The sequence below is a fragment of the Heteronotia binoei genome, chromosome 20 (genome assembly GCF_032191835.1).
Source record: "Heteronotia binoei isolate CCM8104 ecotype False Entrance Well chromosome 20, APGP_CSIRO_Hbin_v1, whole genome shotgun sequence".
NCBI lineage: Eukaryota > Metazoa > Chordata > Lepidosauria > Squamata > Gekkonidae > Heteronotia > Heteronotia binoei.
In genome coordinates, this window is record NC_083242.1 from 11,700,864 (window position 1) to 11,722,227 (window position 21,364).

Consider the following 21,364-nt stretch of genomic DNA (forward strand, 5'->3'; position numbering starts at 1 on the left):
CAGCAAGAGTCTTTCAAGGCAAGTGAGAAGCAGAGGTGAAGGCAGAGTCTTGGTGGTCTCCCACCCAAATTCTGGTTTGAGCCCCAGGCTCTGGCTACAGGTTGGTTGTGATTCAGTGTGATACTCTAGGAATCACAATAAAACTCCATGGTACCATAGAGTTTTATCGCAATTCCTAGAGTGTCCTCCATGCTTAGCTTATGAGATCTGATGAGATCAGGCTGTACTGTACCACCTTCCCTAAATGATGGTTTAGATAAGAGGGACCTTTTTTGGTCCTGATGCAAATGACGCTGTCACCCCTTTAGTTTTGACGGGCTTATTTGGTGCTTTCAGAAGGATGGAGAGCCTCTTACTGGATTTGCAAATGCCACTTAATCTTTTGTTAGATTATGAAGTCTCTGGACAGTCCTGGGAGAAACAGAAACGAAATTCCAGTTAGAGACTTGTGGGTTCAGAGTATGGCTTTTGGACCTGGCATGTCCAAAGATGAGACCATTGGGCTTTATTGGTAGTCTCTCTCTGCTTTGCCCCATTAACTTTTCCTGATAGCAGTTTGGAAACTGGCTATGTGATCTACATAGAGATGTCTGTAGGTCTATGTAGAAGAAAAAGAAGAGGAGATTGGATTTACACTCTGCCTTTTACTTGGGAGTCTCAGAGCAGTTTACAATCTCCTTCCCCTCCCCCTCCCCACAACAGACACCCTGTGAGGTAGGTGGGGCTGAGAGAGCTCTGAGAGAACTGCTCTTGAGAAAACAGCTCTGAGAGAGTTATAACTGACCCAAGATCACTCGAGCAGTTGCATGTGGAGGAGTGGGGAATCAAACCCGGTTCTGCCAGAGAAGAGTCCGTGCACTTAACCACTACATCAACTGAGTTTATGGGGCTGTAAGTTTTGTTGCTTTCAGTTTGATTGAATCTTTGAGCTCTTTTGGGAGGTGGAATTTGTGTGTGTGTGTGTGCCCACCTAGAAGTCATGGTGACTTCTGGTGACAGACCTCTACTGGGAGCCTGGAGGATATTCAGGGAGGTGGCTGAGTCTGTCCATGGAGAGGTCAGGATATAAATTTAAATAAATAAAATAATGCCTGCTCCTGCCCTCCCGACTGCTGGTATTCCAAGGAGGTCTCTCATCCAAGCACTTGCCAGAGTCGGCCCTGTTTAGCTTTTGAGATCTGACAAGATCGGGCTTCCCTGGGCTACCCAGGTCAGAGATCATTTCGTGTCCTCCCCCCCCCCCCCCACTTTTTGGTATTTTTGTGATTTTGTGTGTGTCTGTCTGTGTGTGGATCTGCACTTGGAAGTCATATTGACCTCTGGTGACTGACCCCTACTGGGGTCCTGGAGGATATTCAGAGAGGTGGCTGAATAAAGCCTGCCCCTGTCTCTCAACTGGGTATTCCAAGGAGGCCTCCCAAGTACTTGCCAGAGTTGGCACTGCTTAGCTTCCGAGATGTGATGAGGCCAGGCTTGCCCTGGACTATCCAGGTCAGGGCAGGAATAGTTGAGCTTTTAACAGGCCAGAGGATTCCAAGAAGGTTCAAACTCCAGTTCGGCATCCCTCCAAAACTCACATCATGGCCAATCTGGGCCCCAGCCTGCCCACGCGCATCGGATCTGCAGGTCGCAATCCTCCATGCTCGTTCAGATGGCCCAAGCTTCGACGGGGGCAAACTTGGCCCAAAGCCCCTGGCGCCAGGCTATTTAAATTTGCATGTGACATTTGCAGAACTTAATCCATGCGGCCTGAACTGTTTGCTCGCGCTTTCTCTATCTTTTGGATTTCCACTTAAGGGTGCGTCATGCGTTTGTTTAATCAGGTTTCACTGTTGAGTGTATTTATCAAGGCCCTGCTCGCTCATGGCTCTGTGCTGCCAGTCGAATCTGTCGGCTGCCTTGTAGGTTTGTGGTGGGATCGTTGATCCGCTGCGTCCCTGATTCCTAAAGTAGGCGCCATCAGAAGTCCTGAGATGTACATTGGGAAAAGAAAGGGGCTGTATTGGATGAATCCGGCACTCACAGGGATGTATGAAGTTTGGTGTAGTGGTTAGAAGCGTGGACTGTAATCTGGGGGAGCTGGGTTCAATTCCCCACTCCTCCTCCACATTCAACTGCTGGTGTGACCTCCTCATGCAGGGCGGTGGGCACAAATATAAATCGGATGCTACAGGAAGCCAAGCCGGCCCCACAGAGGAAGACCCACGTGCAGCAGAGACGAGGGGTGATCCTAAAAAAAATATATCGGGAGGAGAGGGGTAGGAAAGAAGAAAACCAGCTCTGGGGTGGCAGCTTCCACTGATGCATTATTTTAATTGGCAGAGACGATCCGAGCTCCCATGCCCAATCAAAAACCCTGCCGGCCGAAAGCCCCGCATGGCCACATCCACTTTCCAAAAGCATTTTGTGCTAGGGTTGCCAAGCTTCCCCAGTTGGGGGGCCCCAGCCCTCCAGCAAGGAGAGGAGGCTGCTGGGGGGATCCCCGTGCCTGAAGAGCCCTGTTGCTGTGCGGCACGTGCAGTGTGATGATTTCACCCGGAAGTGATGTCATCGTACTAGGCATATCGCATAGGGGGGATGCTCTAGGAATTGCGGTAAGACTCTATGGTAATGTAGAGTTTTACCGTGATTCCTAGAATGTCCCTGGCACGACTCTCTAGGAATTGCAGTAAAACTCTACGGTACCACAGGGTTTACAACGATTCCTAGAGCGTTCCCCCCCTCCATGCAACATGCCCGACACGATGACATCACTTCCAGGTGATGTCATTGCGCGCCGAGTGCGAGAAGTTCCCCGCCGCAGCAGCAAAGGGTCTTGGCAACCTTGTTTTGTGGGCACCAGGAAAGGTGCCGCAGGAGCCAGGGCACTGAGTTGGGGGCCCCTGGCGTAGACATTGCTGGGCTCAAGCACCTGATGGTTTGATGCAGAGTGTAGGGTGCATTTTGGTGTTTCCGATGCGGCTGAGGAACGGTGGCTCGCGTCAGGCCATGCGCATTAATGCACTGGTAATCAACTCTTGCCAAGTGCACTCCGGTGACCCAGGGCTTCAGGGCAGGGCTGGGCAGGTTTGTGGCAGAGGGAACTGCCTTCCCCGCACTGCTTCAACCAGCTCTTAATAACTTTGGCGGTTCCTAGATACGCCGACTTAAGCGGCGTCGCTTCTTCAGTGCGAGAGGGTTCCCTCCCAAGGTCAGTGAGTTGTTTTTCCTGACAGGGCTGGCACCCCTCTCACCCGTGCCAAGCCGCTGGCAGCGGGCAATTACCGTCTGCCCGTAGGAGAGCTGATTTCCATCTTTCCCAGGCTCATTAGCCATGCCCTGGAGGAGGGAGGGGGGGACACAGGGTTCTATTTTCAGTCCTGGTGACTTAAGACCAGGTCACCGGCAGGTTACGCTAACCTATGTGGCGTTGTCGTCCTGGGCCTCCCATTGAGAAATTAAATACGTAGAACTGATGGGCAGTAATCAATATTGATGAGCAGCGGCCTGTAGCCAGCGTGGCTGGAAGCGGAAGGACAAGAACGCTAATATCCTAACCGTACGAGTTCTTCTTCCCTGCTCGGATGGCCCTCTGAACTTCGGGTACTGTTCTCAGAAAAGAGTTCCAGTGTATACGTGCGGGGTGACATGATAGAGGTTTACAAGATTATGCATGGGATGGAGAAAGTAGAGAAAGAAGGACCTTTCTCACAATACAAGAACTCGTGGGCATTCAATGAAATTGCTGAGCGGTCGGGTTCGAACGAATAAAAGGAAGTCCTTCTTCACCCAAAGGATGATTAACATGTGGAATTCACTGCCACAGGAGGTGGCGGCGGCTACAAGCATAGCCAGCTTCAAGAGGGGTTTGGATAAGAATACGGAGCAGAGGTCCATCAGTGGCTGTTAGCCATAGCGTATTGTTGGAACTGTCTGGGGCAGTGATGCTCTGTATTCTTGGTGCTTGGGGGGGGGCGGGCAAAGTGGAAGGGCTTCTAGCCCCACTTGTGAACCCCCTTATGGCATTGGGGGGGGGGGTTGGCCACTGTGTGACATAGAGTGTTGGACTGGATGGGCAACTGGCCTGATCCAACATGGCTTCTCTTATGTTCTTAAAAACTGCATGCAATGCTGGAGTTCTGTGCTTCAACCCTTTCCCCCTGCCTACTGTTTTCAGCCCAGAGTCACCCAACACCAACACCACTAGAGACCGGCAGATCCCGCTCAGTGAGATTGGAATGTACTCTTGGGTTTATTTTGCTTTCTATCTCCCCTTGCTGCCTGGTGAGCACCCAAAGCGGCTTCCTTCGCTATCCCACCTTTTATCCTCACAAACAACCCTGTTGAGATGGTTAGTCGGAGGGAGTGTAGCTAGCCCGCCCAGCAAGCTTCTGTGGCCAAATGGAAATTCGAACCTGGGTCTTCCGCATCCTAACCACCACGCCAGTTTGGTGTAGCGGTTAAGTGAGTGGAATCTAATCGGAGATTCCCTACTCCTCCACATGCAGCCAGCTGGGTGACCTTGGGTCAATCACAGTTCTCTCAGAGCTGTTCTCTCAAGAGCAGTTCTCTCAGACCTCTCTCAGCCCGACTTATTTCACAGGGTGTCTGCTGTGGGGAAAGGAAGGGAAGAAGGTTGTAAACTGTTCTCCAAGTGAAGGGTGGGGTATAAATCCAATCTCCTCCTCCTTCTTGATACATGTATCTGAAGAAGTGTGCTTGCACCGAGAGGCTCATACCTTGAATGAAACTTTGTTGGTCTTCAAGGTGCCACTGAACCCAAACTTTGTTCTGCTGCTTCGGACCAATACGGCTGCCCACCGAGATGAATCGATATGAGGGTTGCTCTCAAAAACCAGCGTTAGGAGAATGTATATGATAAAGATCAGAACTGTGGGGCTCGGTCAGAGCAGGTCTGCCTCTCTCCTCCCCATGCCGCTCCTTTGGTTTTATTATTTTTTTAAATCCCCCGAGCCCGGAGTTATCACTTTACATAGCAGGCCAAGATTTTTGAACTTCCCCGAGCAGGGATTAGTTGAACCTTTTACACCAGAGAAGGCCCCATGGGAATCCACGGGGTGTGCCTGACCCCTGCCCTATTTTATCGGGCTCCCCTCGTTGACAAGTAGTGGTGCGGCTGTCTCTTACGGAGCACGAGCAGCCTGCCAGTTTCTTCAGCCGGACAGATCCGACTCTTCCCGACCGGGCTGTTTGGTAGTGCCACAATATTAAAGAATAACTAAACACCGTGAGAACCAAGCTTGGAACAGAGTATAAACGTGTGGAGTTTTATCACATTGTTTCTATTACACAAATCTCGGAATCAATACAAATCTGTGACTACATTCTTTAAGGTGACTCGCATACGGTCTTTCTAGAAATATAAATCTGGGTCCATATAGCAGAACGATTCACCCGAGGGCTAGTTCCCCTGCCGTTTCCAAAATTCTTCTTTGAGAACCGTTCACTAAAATTCAAAATACACACGGAGTCATGTGATATAATCCACAAAGTTCTCAATAGAACTATTTCTAGTTTGCTGGTGCCGGCAAGATGCCAGGAATAGAGAGGATTAAAGGAAGGGGCTTGGTTACTCCACTGCCCCCTCCTAAACTTTAACTCTTCCTTGCTGCTTTGAATCAATTTTACTTGGTTTCAAAATTAATAATAATAATTATTATTATTATTGGATCTGAAGAGGCAGCGACTGACTGGTAAAGAAACCTCAAGGTTCTGGTGGATAGCTCAGCGCAGACACCAATTCTGTCCCTGGTAGCGGTGGGAAAAGGCAAACTCGGGTCCGGGGGTTATTAGGAAGGAGTGTAAGACTAAAAAGGACCAGCTTCGTAGTCTCCTCATCTAGATCTATGGTGCATCCACTTTGGAGTCCTGCACGCAGTTCTGATTGCTGTATCGCGAACGGGATTTTGTAGCACTCGGAAGAGAGCAGAAAATGGCAGGCAAAGCAATCCAGGGCTTGGAGCACTTTCCCAACGAACAAAAGCTACGAAGTTGTGGGGGAGGGGGGGGGTTAGTTTAGAGAAAAGGTGAATGGTGGGGATACTTTGTGAAACTATCCCACAGTGTGAAGAAATGGAGATCAGGGTCATCCAACGATACTGTGGAACAGTAAAATTCAGGGCGACCCAAAGGAATTCCTCCTTTGCTCAAGTAGTAATGAAATCGTAGGACTTACTGTCACAGGACATAGCGATGGCCGGTAGTTTAGTTGACTTTAGAAAAGGGGTTAGACAGACTCATGGAGAGTCCCACCAATGATGATTGAACCTCCATGATCTGAAGCAGTCACTCTGTGAATAGCAGCCCTGAGAAACCACAGTAGGGTTTAGCTTACCAGCCTTGTGGGGGCATCCGGTTGGTCACTGTGCAAAACAGGACTTTGGACAAGGTGGACCACTGAGCTGATCTGGGAGGGCCACTGTTAGATTCAAAGACACACTTCAGGCATTGTGCATAAGGGGTTTCAGAGTAAAAGTCAGAGGGAGGAGGTGTGTTTTGGCTTATCAAGGAATTTGGGGGTCTCTTTTTTTGGAAGGGAGGAGGGTTTGTGGTAGTGGTTTGATCTCTTGCCGTCATCGGAGGGGATTCGTGGGAAGTCTAGCAGCACCGAACGGTACGCCTCAGCCAAAAGCACTCAGCCAGTTGGCAGAAAGCCTCGCGCCACCGGTAAAGAATCCCTCTGCCCCTCCAAGGGCCGCTCTGGGGACCATGCGTGTTTGCAGAGAGGGCGATGCCAGCTGATCTGTGGGAAGGTTAGAGCAGCCGCATGGCGGGCATACGGAATCTGCTTGGCAGGGCGATGAAGCGCGTTTCTGGAGCCATCTCTCTCTGCCGCCAAACGGCCTTGGAAACAGCCTTGGGGGGGCAGCGGGGGGGGGAGCCAACAGGCTGATTCTTATTCCGCTGCTGTGAGACGCACAGAGCACCCAAAATGAATATTCTCAAAGGCTCCGAACCGAGCGAACCTTCTCCGTTCAGTTGTGCCGGAGTGGTATGTGGTTGGAGCATCTGCCTGCAACCTAGTCATTACTCTGGGTAAACGGAGACCAACCATATTGCTCTGGTCTTAGCCCATCTACACTGGCTCCTGATTTGTTTCCAGGCACAATTCGAGGCACTAGCATACTTGAAGGACACACCTACTCTCTTATGAAATAACCACTACGGTCATATATGGAGGCCCTACTGTGGTTGCTCCCGCCTTCTGAGATTAGGCAGCCAGCAACTCAGGACTGGGCCTTTTCGAGAGGGGCCCCTGGAATTCCCCAGGGAGATTTGTCTGGCCCCTTTTATCACTGCCAGGGACTGAAGATTTTTCTGGTTCACCTGGTGTCACCTCAGTGATCCCTCCTTCCTGACAGATGTTTCAATTACTGTGTTTATGTCTTTGCGCATGTTTTAATTTTTTTTAAATTTTGCTTTCATGATGCATGTTTTTATTTATTTAGATTTGTATCCCGCCCTCCCCTTACGGGCTCAGGGCTAACAACATTTTAAAGACAACAATTCAGAATTAAAAACAAGACAATAAAGGAAAACAACAATATAACAATTTAGAAAACTATAACACCCAAGGCCGGTCTGGTGTAGTGGTGAAATGTGCAGACTCTTATCTGGGAGAACCAGGTTTGATTCCCCACTCCTCCACTTGCAGCTGCTGGAATGGCCTTGGGTCAGCCATAGCTCTCATAGAGAAGAAGATGATGATGATGATGATATTGGATTTATATCCCACCCTACACTCCGAAGAGTCTCAGAGTGGCTTACAATCTCCTTTACTTTCCTCCCCCACAACAGACACCCTGTGAGGTGGGTGGGGCTGGAGAGAGCTCTCACAGCAGCTGCCCTTTCAAGGACAACCTCTGCCAGAGCTATGGCTGACCCAAGGCCATTCCTGCAGGTGCATGTGGAGGAGTGGGGAATCAAACCAGGTCTCCCAGATAAGAGTCCACACACTTAACCACTACACCAAACTGGCTCATAGGAGTTGTCCTTGAAAGGGCAGCTTCTGGGAGAACTCTCTCAGCCCCACTCACCTCACAGGGTGTCTGTTGTGGGGGAGAAAGGTAAAGGAGATTGTGAGCCACTCTGAGGCTCTTGAGTGCAGGGCAGAATATAAATCCAATGTCATCGTCTTCTATAAGCTGGTCATCCAAGATTCGTTTACTATTATTGCATTGGCGCTCATATATTGCTGCCATTACTACTGTTGTTCTGGTGCTCAGATGTTGTTAACATAGTGCCAGTTGGGCTCTCAGAGCTATGATGTAAATATTATAATATAGCGGTTGCCTGCCTTGGGTGTTAAATGCAAGCCGAAAGAGTTCGGTCTTGGGGGTTTTTTTGGGTGGGGGGAGGAGTTGATTTTAATGGTTCTAAAAAGTGGTTTTTATCATGTATTTTTTTAAAAAATTAACAGATCCTTGGTGGACCTTGCGAGGGCAGAAAGACAGGATATAATTTTTCTAAATAATAATTTATTTATTTATTCCGTAACTTATATCCCGCCCTTCCCACAAGTGGCTCAGGGCGGCTTACAACAAATAATAAAACAATAAAATCGGAACAAATTAATACATTTAAATTCAAACATTTAAAACCTAAAAACCTTAAAATGATAATTCTTAGACTATCCTATCTCATAGGGTTGTTGCGTGGATAAGACAAAGAGGTGAGGAGAAGATGGAGGATAGAGCCGTGTATCCCAGGGGTGGCCAAACTTGCATAAGAGTCGCATAGAATAAACATCAGATGTTTGAGAACCGCAAGACGTGAATGTTAGAGGAAGGAAGGAAGGAAGGAAGGAAGGAAGGAAGGAAGGAAGGAAGGAAGGAAGATGAGGGAGGGAGGGAGGGAGGGGTGGAAATAAAGCAACTTTATCTTTAAATGCCTTCTCCAAGCTGCTGGCTGGTTTGGCTCGGAGAAGTGATTCAAAGAGAGAAATGCCTTCTCCAAGTTGGCCAAAGGGATGGTGGGGGATTCGAGTCACAGTAGGGGGGTCCAAGCTACAAAACACAAGTGCTCTCTTGCTGTGGAAGCTTGCAGGGCGATAGGGTTTCTGATTTGGGGTTGTAAACTTCCTGGTGTTTTGGGGTAGCTCCTATGTAAACCTCAGCAGGGTATAATGCTATCAAGACCACCCTCCACAGCCCCTGTTTTCCCCAGAGGAGCTGATTGCTGTAGTCTGGAGTTCAGTTGTAATTCCAAAAGATCTCCAGGCCCCACCTGAAACCTTGATGGGGAGTGTTAAGAGTTTGAAACATTAGATCAGCTGGAAGTGTACTGACATGTATGAAAGCTTGGATAAAGTCCTTTGGGGTGAAAGTGAGGTCTAAACATCCCGGGAGGCCCATTTAGCCTGCACAGAGGATATCGGAAATTATTGCACATCGAAAAACCTTCTTTCGGACTGGAGCACATTTTTCTGCGTCTCGAAGTCTGTCTTAATATCTACATAAAGTGGGAGAAGCGAACAGTCACCCTGGAAAGAAAAGGAACTGGACTTAAGAAGAAGAAGATGAAGATATTGGATTTGTTTCCCACCCTCCACTCCGAAGAGTCTCAGAGCGGCTCACAATCTCCTTTCCCTTCCTCCCCCACAACAGACACCCTGTGAGATAGATGAAGATATTGGATTTATATCCCACCCTCCTCTCCTAAGAGTCTCAGAGCGGCTCACAATCTCCTTTCCCTTCCTCCCCTACAACAGACACCCTGTGAGGTAGATGAAGATATTGGATTTATATCCCACCCTCCACTCCGAAGAGTCTCAGAGCGGCTCACAATCTCCTTTCCCTTCCTCCCCTACAACAGACACCCTGTGAGGTAGATGAAGATATTGGATTTAAATCCCGCCCTCCACTCCAAAGAGTCTCAGAGTGGCTCACAATCTCCTTTACCTTCCTCCCCCACAACAGACACCCTGTGAGGTAGATGAAGAGATTGGATTTATATCCCGCCCTCCACTCCGAAGAGTCTCAGAGCGGCTCACAATCCCCTTTGCCTTCCTCCCCCACAACAGACACCCTGTGAGGTAGATGAAGATATTGGATTTATATCCCGCCCTGAACTCCGAAGAATCTCAGAGCGGCTCACAATCTCCTTTACCTTCCACCCCCCCCCCACAACAAAAGACACCCTGTGAGGTAGATGAAGATATTGGATTTATATCCCGCCCTCCACTCCGAAGAATCTCAGAGCGGCTCACAATCTCCTTTCCCTTCCTCCCCCACAACAGACACCCTGTGAGGTAGATGAAGATATTGGATTTATATCCCGCCCTCCACTCCGAAGAGTCTCAGAGCGGCTCACAATCTCCTTTCCCTTCCTCCCCCACAACAGACACCCTGTGAGGTGGGTGGGGCTGGAGAGGGCTCTCACAGCAGCTGCCCTTTCAAGGACAACCTCTGCCAGAGCTCTGGCTGACCCAAGGCCATTCGAGCAGGTGCAAGTGGAGGAGTGGGGAATCAAACCCGGTTCTCCCAGATAAGAGTCCGCACACTTAACCACTACACCAAACTGGCTCTCCACTGAGAAGTGTGAACTGTATGAGAATTGACTGTTGCTTTCCCTTTAAAATGCACTACTCTGTTGGTATATTTGTACGGATGCATATTGTGATTTAATAATAGGCATTTAAGATGTTTCTATTTCTATTGCTTGTGCTTGATTAAGAAATTCTTATTAGTAGTATCTAGAGCAGGGGTGGGGAACCTGAGGTCACTTGGTGTGGCCCTCGGGGATTGCTGGGCCAAACCGAGCCATGAGGCAGCCTCCCTGGGGCCTGGCTGGCCAGCGAGGATCGTGCGGCCCAGCCGTGCTGTGCAGCAGCCTCCCCAGGGCCAGGCAGGGATCACAGAGCCCAGATGTACTGTGCTGCAGCCTCCCTGGGGCCTGGCTGGCCGGCCAGAATTGCTGCAAAGCTTGGAAAAGTTACTGTCCCAGTTTGGTGTAATGGTTAAGTGTGCGGACTCTTATCTGGGAGAACCGGGTTTGATTCCCCACTCCTCCACTTGCACCTGCTAGCATGGCCTTGGGTCCGCCATAGCTCTGGCAGAGGTTGTTCTTGAAAGGGCAGCTGCTGTGAGAGCCCTCTCCAGCCCCACCCACCTCACAGGGTGTCTGTTGTGGGGGAGGAAGGTAAAGGAGATTGTGAGCCGCTCTGAGACTCTTCGGAGTGGAGGGCAGGATAGAAATCCAATATCTTCTTCATCATCTTCTTCAGTTTGCACTTGATTACCCCAGATGGTGTGGCCTAATATGCTAATGAGTGTGTGATGTAATATGCTAATATCAGGGGATGTGGTCTAATATGCTACTGAGTTCCTTCTGGACCTATGCATTTGCCTATGGCAGCGGGCCGGGTGTGTGTGTGTGTGCGCCAGATTAGGCTCTCCCCACATGACTTTATATAGAAAAACAATTATTTGCATTAATTTTGCTGGCCTGAATCATTCTCCCTCGGCGGAGCACTGTTTTTTAAGTTGATCATTTTTTTAAGGCCCTCGAATGATGTTATAAATATTCATATGGCCCTTGGCAGAAAAAAGGTTCCCCATGCTTGACCTAGACAGAGGCTTAGCTTCTCTCCTTGCCGCCTGAGGATTGGCAACTCACATGGGCCAGCCCCATGTTCTCAGCCTAACCTACCTCATAGGGTTGTTGTGAGGATAACATCGAGAGGAAGAGAATGATGTAAGCCGCTTGGGTCCCCCCGTTAGGAGAGAGGGCTGGGGGGGGGGGGGGAGCGGGAACGAAGTAAATAAATCAGTTCTGTTTGGAAGGTGATGCCTGAGCTACGATGGGATACGAGTCACTTGAGGCCTTTGCAAGAAAGGGCCAGAGAATTCAGGGGAAAAGTCAGTGGTTATTTTTAGCTAAGTAATCTGTTCTGTTGGCCGCCGGCCACAGCAAACAGAATGGGAGAAATCTGCAGGTTCCACGTCAGTAGAAAAACAGAACAGCCATCGGCAAAACATCATTCAGAAGTGCGCGGACTCTTATCTGGGAGAACCGGGTTTGATTCCCCACTCCTCCACTTGCACCTGCTGGAATGGCCTTGGGTCAGCCATAGCTCTGGCAGAGGTTGTCCTTGAAAGGGCAGCTGCTGCGAGAGTCCTCTCAGCCCCACCCACCTCACAGGGTGTCTGTTGTGGGGGAGGACTCTTATCTGGGAGAACCGGGTTTGATTCCCCACTCCTCCACTTGCACTTGCTGGAATGGCCTTGGGTCAGCCATAGCTCTGGCAGAGGTTGTCCTTGAAAGGGCAGCTGTTGCGCGAGCCCTCTCCAGCCCCACCCACCTCACAGGGTGTCTGTTGTGGGGGAGGACTCTTATCTGGGAGAACCGGGTTTGATTCCCCACTCCTCCACTTGCACCTGCTGGAATGGCCTTGGGTCAGCCATAGCTCTGGCAGAGGTTGTCCTTGAAAGGGCAGCTGTTGCGCGAGCCCTCTCCAGCCCCACCCACCTCACAGGGCATCTGTTGTGGGGGAGGACTCTTATCTGGGAGAACCGGGTTTGATTCCCCACTCCTCCACTTGCACTTGCTGGAATGGCCTTGGGTCAGCCATAGCTCTGGCAGAGGTTGTCCTTGAAAGGGCAGCTGCTGTGAGAGCCTTCTCCAGCCCCATCCACCTCACAGGGTGTTTGTTGTTGGGGAGGAAGAAAAAGGAGATTGTGAGCCACTCTGAGATTCAGAGTGGAGGGCGGGGTATAAATCCAATGTTGTCTTCTTCAAACTTGAGTGGCAAGTGACCAGCCATCCCAACCCGTAGGATCTACAACCGATCGCACGGGCCGAACAAACAGGAGGTGGCATCAACAAGCGCGTCAACGGAGAGCGGTGCATCGATCCAACAGTGTTTGAGTTTTGCTGGCTTACGATCAGTAGTTTGGAAAGCTTGTCCGATCAGAACAAACTGCCAGATGGGGGTGGAGCAATGGTATCGTCAGGGCTTCTTTGCAAACGGACCTTTCGTTGGGGCATATCTTTGGCCATGCATAAAATCGGAAAACGTGGCATCTCCTCACAGTCGTCTGGAATCGTTTCTTGCCATGGTTATGGTTTTGTAAGAGCTCCTAAGGTGCCAGGGTCCGTCAAAGTCAATATTGCGTGCTTCACCTGGTAGCAACTCACTAGGGTCTCAGATGGAGGTCTTTGGCATCACTTGCCTGGTTTTTTTTCCTGGAGATGCCGAGGACTGAACCTGGGGCCTTCTGCATGCCAAGCAGATGCTCTGCCACTGAGCCACGGCCCCTCCTTTGAGAGATGAGTTAATTGGTCCATGGCTGCATACAAATTTGAACCCTGCGATCCAGATCAATCCGCTATCCCTGCCCGAATCACCATCGATCTCTCAAGGTTGGTATTGTCTGCTTAGGCTGAAAGTGGACATCCAGGGTACCAGGCAGAGGTTTTTCACATCACCTACTGCCTGGTCCTTTTAGCAGGAGATGCCGGGGATTGAACCTGGGACCTTCTGCATGGCAAACAGATGCTCTACCACTGAGCCACAGCCCCTCCCTCAAAAGGTGAGTTAACTGGCCCATGGCTGAGTCCAAATTTGAACCCTGTTTTCCATGTCAATCTGCTATCCTTGTCCAAATGGCCACCGATCTCTCGATGTGAATTTTCTGCATTGTGCAGGGGGTTGGACTGGATGACCCTGGAGGTTCCTTCCATCTCTTGGGATTCTGTGAAGGTCAATATTGTCTACTCGGGCTGGCAGCAGCTCTCCGAGGCCTTTCACGTCACCTACTGCCTGGTCTTTTTAACTGGAGATGCCGGGGATCGAACCTGGGACCTTCGGCATGCCAAGCAGATGCTCTACCACTGAGCCACAATCCCCTTGTGTGGGAGCCCTGCCCATTTAGACAGTAATGTGCTGTGGCCTCGCCATAAGCCTTCTGTTCGTCCCCACCCTGCTTGTGATCACACTGGGTATTTTGCTATACTAAATGAGACGAGGTCGTGATTTGCTCCGGCTCCTACCACTTCCCTTTAAAGATGGTGATCTGCCGGCAATAGGAAGTGTCGCGCCACGCTTGAAACACCAAAAGACGTTACACCACGAAGCCACCTGCTCCGGAGGCACACAGATCACTTCTGTCGAGGGATATCTCCAAAGCCCCAGCGACCCTTGGAAGATTAGACATCCTGGCAAATGGATGTCGCCACCGTGGACGAAGGGAAGAAAACGCAGCCAATACCGGCAGGATTCTCCAGGGGATATTGGACGAGATCAGTGGTGTAAATGAAACTCTTCCAGAGTGACAATCGGCTCAGGGCTCGGCAGGGGTGAAAATTGAGATGGTGGCAGTTGAAGGTCGGGTACTGGGGACAATCTCTTTGTCGCGTAGCAGATGATGAACTTTGCAGCTTAAAAAAGAAAAAGAGAGAGAATAACCCAGGAACATCAAGAGGGTCGGCATAGAAGAGACAGCAATGTCAAACAGAAACCTCCTCAAGACAAGATGACCCCAGAAGCTATTTTGGGGGATCCTGTGCCCCTTTCCCTCCCACCCACCTTGTACATCTGTATAGTGTAGATTGGTGCTTTTAGCTGTCCATCTGTTTCTTAGAGCACCCGTCTCTGAGTGATTTTTCTTACCGGAGACCCGTGACTGGCCTGTGCATGTATTGAGAAGCCGGCCCCCAGGGAGGCCAAATTCCATTCAGGCCACGTAACTGCATTCCTGTCCCAAGCGGAGCCTGTCTCCGTCCAAAAGGCCTTGGCTCCCCACCCCACCCCCCAGCCATTTACCTGTCGGCTCCTGATGGTCGAAAAGAGCTAAAGTGAGAGATGTTGGTGCTCTCGGGCCATTCTGCCAAAGGGGGTGGAAGAGGGAAATATCTGGCGAGGAGCTGGAGAGAGGCCGTGTTCTTGGGTCTAGGGCAGGGGTGGGGAACCTCTATCCCGAAGGCTGTATGCGGCCCTCGAGGTCACTTGGTGTGGCCCTTGGGGATTGCGGGGCTGAACCGAGCCATACGGCAGCCTCCCCAGGGCCTGGCAGATATCACTGGGCCCAGATGTACTGTGCGGCAGCCTCCCTGGGGCCTGGCTGGCCAGCCAGAATTGCTGCAGGGCTTGGAAAAGTTACTGCCACAGTTCAGTTTGCACTTGATTATCCCAGAGGGTGTGGCCTAACATGCTAATGAGTGTGTGACCTAATAAGCTAATATCAGGAGATGTGATCTAATATGCCACTGAATTCCTGCTGCGCTTTTTGTACAAAAAAGCCCTGGACCTATGTATTTGTCTAGGGCGGTGGGCCGTGTGTGTGTGTGTGTGTGCCAGATTAGGCTCTCCCCATATGACTTCAAATAGAAAAACAATTATTTGCATTAATTTTGCTGGCCTGAATCATTCTCCGTCGGTGGAGCACTGTTTTTTTAAGTTGATCATTTTTTATGGCCCGTGAATGATCTTATAAATATCCATATGGCCCTTGGCAGAAAAAAGGTTTCCTACCCCTGGTCTAGGGAGTGGGGGGACTTGCCTGGTTTCAAGACCATTTAAGTTTTTAAAAATATTTTTCCTCTTTTAGTGGTTATCGTTCATGCTGGAATAAATATCAGGGGGCGTGTGTGTGACTCTTAATCTAGTTTTGTGGGACCTTCTACATGGAAACGATCTTACCCCCCCCCCCCCCGCCCCCCGAATTGGAAGTGGTCGCAGCATGTGTCTTATGTTAAAAATTTGTTTTAAAATTCAGTCCTTGGAATTGCTGGCTAACACACAAACCCGCCTTCCACTGAATTTCTCAATGTCAGTCTTGATCTACTCTTGTTGGCAGCTCTCTGGGGTCTTGAGAATGAGGTGTTTTGCATCACCTGTGACCTGATCACAAAGAGTCACTCAAAGAGTCGTTTCTTCACTCAAAGAATCATTAGCACGTGGAATTCACTGCCGCAGGAAACATTGGCAGCTACAAGCATAGACAGCTTCAAGAGGGGGTTGAAGCTATTAGCCACAAGGTATAAATGGAGCATTTTGTCTAGGGCGGTGATGCTCTGTCTTCTTGGTGCTTGAGGGGCAAACGGTGGGAGGGCTTTTGGAGCTCTGCCCCTGCTGGTAGACCTCCTGATGGCCCCTGGGTTTTGTTCACTTTGTGACACAGAGTGTTGGACTGGATGGGCCATTGGCCTGATCCAACATGGCTTCTCTTATGTTCTTATGTGACACAGAGTGTTGGACTGGATGGGCCATTGGCCTGATCCAACATGGCTTCTCTTATGTTCTTATGTGACACAGAGTGTTGGACTGGATGGGCCATTGGCCTGATCCAACATGGCTTCTCTTATGTTCTTATGTGACACAGAGTGTTGGACTGGATGGGCCACTGGCCTGATCCAACATGGCTTCTCTTATGTTCTTATGTGACACAGAGTGTTGGACTGGATGGGCCATTGGCCTGATCCAACATGGCTTCTCTTATGTTCTTATGTGACACAGAGTGTTGGACTGGATGGGCCATTGGCCTGATCCAACATGGCTTCTCTTATGTTCTTATGTGACAAAGAGTGTTGGACTGGATGGGCCACTGGCCTGATCCAACATGGCTTCTCTTATGTTCTTATGTGACACAGAGTGTTGGACTGGATGGGCCACTGGCCTGATCCCACATGGTTTCTCTTATGTTCTTATGTGACACAGAGTGTTGGACTGGATGGGCCACTGGCCTGATCCAACATGGCTTCTCTTATGTTCTTATGTGACTCAAAGTGTTGGACTGGATGGGCCATTGGCCTGACCCAACATGACTTTTCTTATGTTCTTTTATGTTCTTACTTGCCAGTGCCATGGATTAGAACTTGGGCTCTACCTGCCTTTTGAAGCTCATAAGTGGTGGGTGCAACCGCAAAATGATTGCTACAGGAGGCAGAGCCAAACACAGTGTCAAGGAATGAGACTATGCATAACCCTTGTAGTAGTACTTCAGCATTTCAGATGGAAGCTGTGCTTTAGCAGCACGCCTTTTAGAATGCATTGTTTCAAAACATCTTCTCACATCCAGACCTTTCTACACACCCGAAGATTACCTTCAGCCTTGCAGCGAAGGTCCTTCCACTGTGGCAGCAGCTGTTACCGTAGCAATGTTTTTGCACAGCCACTTGGATCTCCAAGGGCCAATAGGAAGCTGGCCCCACTCTCCAAGGGCCCCACCTGGCCCTGCCCACTTTCAAAAAAAACACTTGGCGAGCACCAGAAGAGGGCATGGGACCCCCCTGCTCTGCTCACATTGGGGACCCCCCTGCTCTACTCACAGATCTTACTTAGGACAAAGGGCTTTTGACTAAGATGGATCCTGGAAAGCCACTGCCAGTTAAGAATAAGACGACCCTGCTCCGGAGAAACGGATGCTCTGCCTCCATATAAGGGAACTTTCGGTGTTCCCGCTTCAGCTCCCTTAGAATGATGCATCGAATGAGCTAAATAAACATAGGAAGTTGCCTTTTATGGAGACAGACCATTGGCCCATCTCCCTGAGTTTTGGTCCCCTTCTGATTGGCAGCTGCTTTCTAGATCCCCAGACTAAAAAAGGCCTTTCTTTCTCCGCACCAGCTCCCTGACCTCTGTTAGCCAGAGCCACCAGATATTGGATTTATATCCCGCCCTCCACTCCGAAGAGTCTCAGAGCGGCTCACAATCTCCTTTCCCTTCCTCCCCCACAACAGACACCCTGTGAGGTAGATGAAGATATTGGATTTATATCCCGTCCTCCACTCCGAAGAGTCTCAGAGCGGCTCACAATCTCCTTTCCCTTCCTCCCCCACAACAGACACCCTGTGAGGTGAATGGGGCTGGAGAGGGCTCTCACAGCAGCTGCCCTTTCAAGGACAACCTCTGCCAGAGCTATGGCTGGCCCAAGGCCATTGCAGCAGCTGCAAGTGGAGAAGAAGAAGAAGATATTGGATTTATATCCCGCCCTCCACTCCGAAGAGTCTCAGAGCGGCTCACAATCTCCTTTCCCTTCCTCCCCCACAACAGACACCCTGTGAGGTGAATGGGGCTGGAGAGGGCTCTCACAGCAGCTGCCCTTTCAAGGACAACCTCTGCCAGAGCTATGGCTGGCCCAAGGCCATTGCAGCAGCTGCAAGTGGAGAAGAAGAAGAAGATATTGGATTTATATCCTGCCCTCCACTCCGAAGAGTCTCAGAGCGGCTCACAATCTCCTTTCCCTTCCTCCCCCACAACAGACACCCTGTGAGGTAGATGAAGATATTGGATTTAAATCCCGCCCTCCACTCCGAAGAGTCTCAGAGCGGCTCACAATCTCCTTTCCCTTCCTCCCCCACAACAGACACCCTGTGAGGTAGATGAAGATATTGGATTTATATCCCGCCCTCCACTCCGAAGAGTCTCAGAGCGGCTCACAATCTCCTTTCCCTTCCTCCCCCACAACAGACACCCTGTGAGGTAGATGAAGATATTGGATTTAAATCCCGCCCTCCACTCCGAAGAGTCTCAGAGCGGCTCACAATCTCCTTTCCCTTCCTCCCCCACAACAGACACCCTGTGATGTGGGTGGGGCTGGAGAGGGCTCTCACAGCAGCTGCCCTTTCAAGGACAACCTCTGCCAGAGCTATGGCTGACCCAAGGCCATGCTAGCAGGTGGAAGTGGAGGAGTGGGGAGTCAAACTTAGTTCTTCCAGGTCCCGGGTTCTTCCAGGAATGGAACCCGGGACCACCTGTTAGCAAAGTCACTGCTTGGCTGCCGAGCCCCATCTGCTCTACTGTTGCATGGGAGTAGTTTACCTTGGGTAATGCGCCTCCTCTAGCGAGCATCGTGCCATCCCTTCAGTCAGGCCTGAAAAATGGCTTTGCTTTTCCTCGTAGGCACGAGTGCACATGATTCACCAGTGAGTAAAGTGGTGAACCAAAGGTTTGGATCTGATCCCTGCACCAGTCGATTCCAAGTTGCCTTTATCTACATAGCCCTGGTCTAAGTCAGTCTAAAGCTCAACAGAATTCTCGGACTGATTTCTGACACTTCCGGAGATTTCGCTCTGAAGTTGCAACGTACAGCTAGGGTTGCCGTTGAGCATAAGCTGGTTCACATATCCTCAAGTTCTCCAGGGTAGCGCGAACCTCCTCAGATTTTCCAGTGTACCGTAAACCTCCTCAAATTCTCCAGTGTACTGTGAACCTCCTCAAATTTGCCGGTGTACCGTGCACCTCCTCAAATTCTCCAGTGTGCCATGAACCTCCTCAAATTTGCCGGTGTACCGCAAACCTCCTCAAATTCTCCAGTGTAGTGCAAACCTCCTCAAATTCTCCAGTGTACCGTGAACCTCCTCAAATTTGCCGGTGTACTGTGAACCTCCTCAAATTCTCCAGTGTACCGTGAACCTCCTCAAATTTGCCGGTGTACTGTGAACCTCCTCAAATTCTCCAGTGTACCGTGAACCTCCTCAAATTTGCCGGTGTACTGTGAACCTCCTCAAATTCTCCAGTGTACCGTGAACCTCCACAAATTTGCCGATGTACCGCGAACCTTCTCAAATTCTCCAGGGTAGCGCGAACCTCCTCAAATTCTCCAGTGTAGTGCAAACCTCCTCGAATTTTCCAGGGTAGCGCGAACTGCCCGTCTTGCATGATGCTCCATAGCAGCTCTCAGCTTGCAGCCACGTGTCGGTGTGAAAATTACTGTCTGCCCTGGCTTTCCAGCTCCCAGCATCCTCCTTTGCGTTGGCTTCCGGTGATGGGGCAACCCTGAATGTTGTGTGAGGGTCCCGCCCCCCCCATCGCCCCATTTTTTGGTGAGCTGGAATGTTCCGCTTTCTATCACCCTTGTGTGCAGTGTCTGCTCTGATCCAGAAGGCAAAACTAAGGAAATGCCCCCCCCCCAAAACCCAATTGATTTCTGCTCTGCTAGAATTATCTATGCATTGAGAAGCTAGCACAGGGCTATGACCTTCAGCAAAACCACCGCAGGGCATGCCATTTGCAGAGGGATGCCAATCGCCAGGTGGGGGCAGGGGATCCCCTGGTTTGGAGGCCCTCCCCCCACTTCAGGATTATCAGAAAGCGGTGGGAGGGAGGGAGATATTATTTGCTGGCCACGCCATTATTTCCTGTGAAGACAGATTCCTATAAGGTATAATGAAGAATTGATCTCGGGGCGGGGGGAGGGGGCTGTTTTTTGATGTAGATGTACCAAATTTTCAGCAGAGCATCTGGTGCCTCTTCTCAAAATGCCCCCTAAGTTTCAAAAGGATTGGACCAGGGGGTGCAAGTCTATGAGCCCCAAAAGAAAGTGCCCCTATCCTTCATTATTTCCAATAAAGTGAAGGCATGTAAAAGGTGTGCGGTCCCTTTCAATGTGATGGCCAGAACTCCCTTTGGAGTTCAATTATGCTTGTCACACCTTTGCTCCTGGCTCCACCCCCAATGTCTCCTGGCTGCACCCCCAAAGTCCCCAGATATTTCTTGAATTGGACTTGGCAACCTACGTTTGCAGGAGGAAGCTGTTGGCAGATTGGGGCTTCACCCTGTTTTCACTAGTCTCGTTTCCTCTTCCAGCATCCTTTCCTCCACAAAGTTGTTCCCAATTGCAGGGGTGGAATTCTAGAGGGAGCTCCTTTGCATATTGGGCCCCACCCCCCTGATGTAGCCAATCCTCCAAGAGCTTACAAGGCTCTTTTTTTGTAAGCTCCAGGAGGATTGGCTACATCGGGGGGTGGGGCCCAATATGCAAAGGAGCTCCTGCTAGAAATCCATCACTGCCCAATTGTCTATTCACTGTGCAAGGGAGAACATGCCATTGTGTGTATGATCTTCCTTCTTGCAAATCAGATACACTCTTCTGTGGAAGAGAAGCAGTACTTCGAGAAGTGCAGAGAGGTCTTTGCTGGCGAGGGTGCCTTCATGCAGGTTGCCAACCTCCAGGTGGGGCCGGGAGATCTCCTAAAACTGCAGTTAATCTCCAGACAGTAGAGATCAGTTCCCGGGAAGAACGTGACTGCTTTGGAAGGTGGAGTATACATGAAGCTGACTTATACTGAATCAGGCCATCAGGGTCTGTTTCAGGGGTGACCAAACTGTGGCTCAGGAATCACATGTGGCTCTTTCACACACATTGCGCGGCTCTTGAAGCCCCCACTGCCCCATTAGATTGCTTGGAGAAGGCGTTTCTCTCTTTAAATCACTTCTCCAAGCCAAGCCGGTCAGCAGCTTGGAGAATGCAATTTAAAGTTAAAGTTGCTTTCTTTCTACCTCTCCTTCCTCCCTCCCTCGCAGCTCTCAAGCATCTGATGTTTATTCTATGTGACTGTTATGTTAAGCAAGTTTGGCCACCCCTGGTCTGCATGGTCTACTCTGCCTGGCACCCACACGCCAGAGCTTCAGGAAGAGACCTTT

General features: G+C 50.2%; 1 protein-coding gene and 1 non-coding gene across 2 annotated transcripts in view; one reads left to right on the plus strand and one right to left on the minus strand.

The window, feature by feature from the left end:
• The window catches only part of TNRC18 (trinucleotide repeat containing 18), a 141,945-nt gene that overhangs the window by 25,640 nt on the left and 94,941 nt on the right, over nt 1-21,364 (plus strand).
• On the minus strand, nt 13,450-13,521 carry TRNAG-GCC (transfer RNA glycine (anticodon GCC)). The gene has a single exon. It is a non-coding gene; the product is annotated as a tRNA-Gly (tRNA).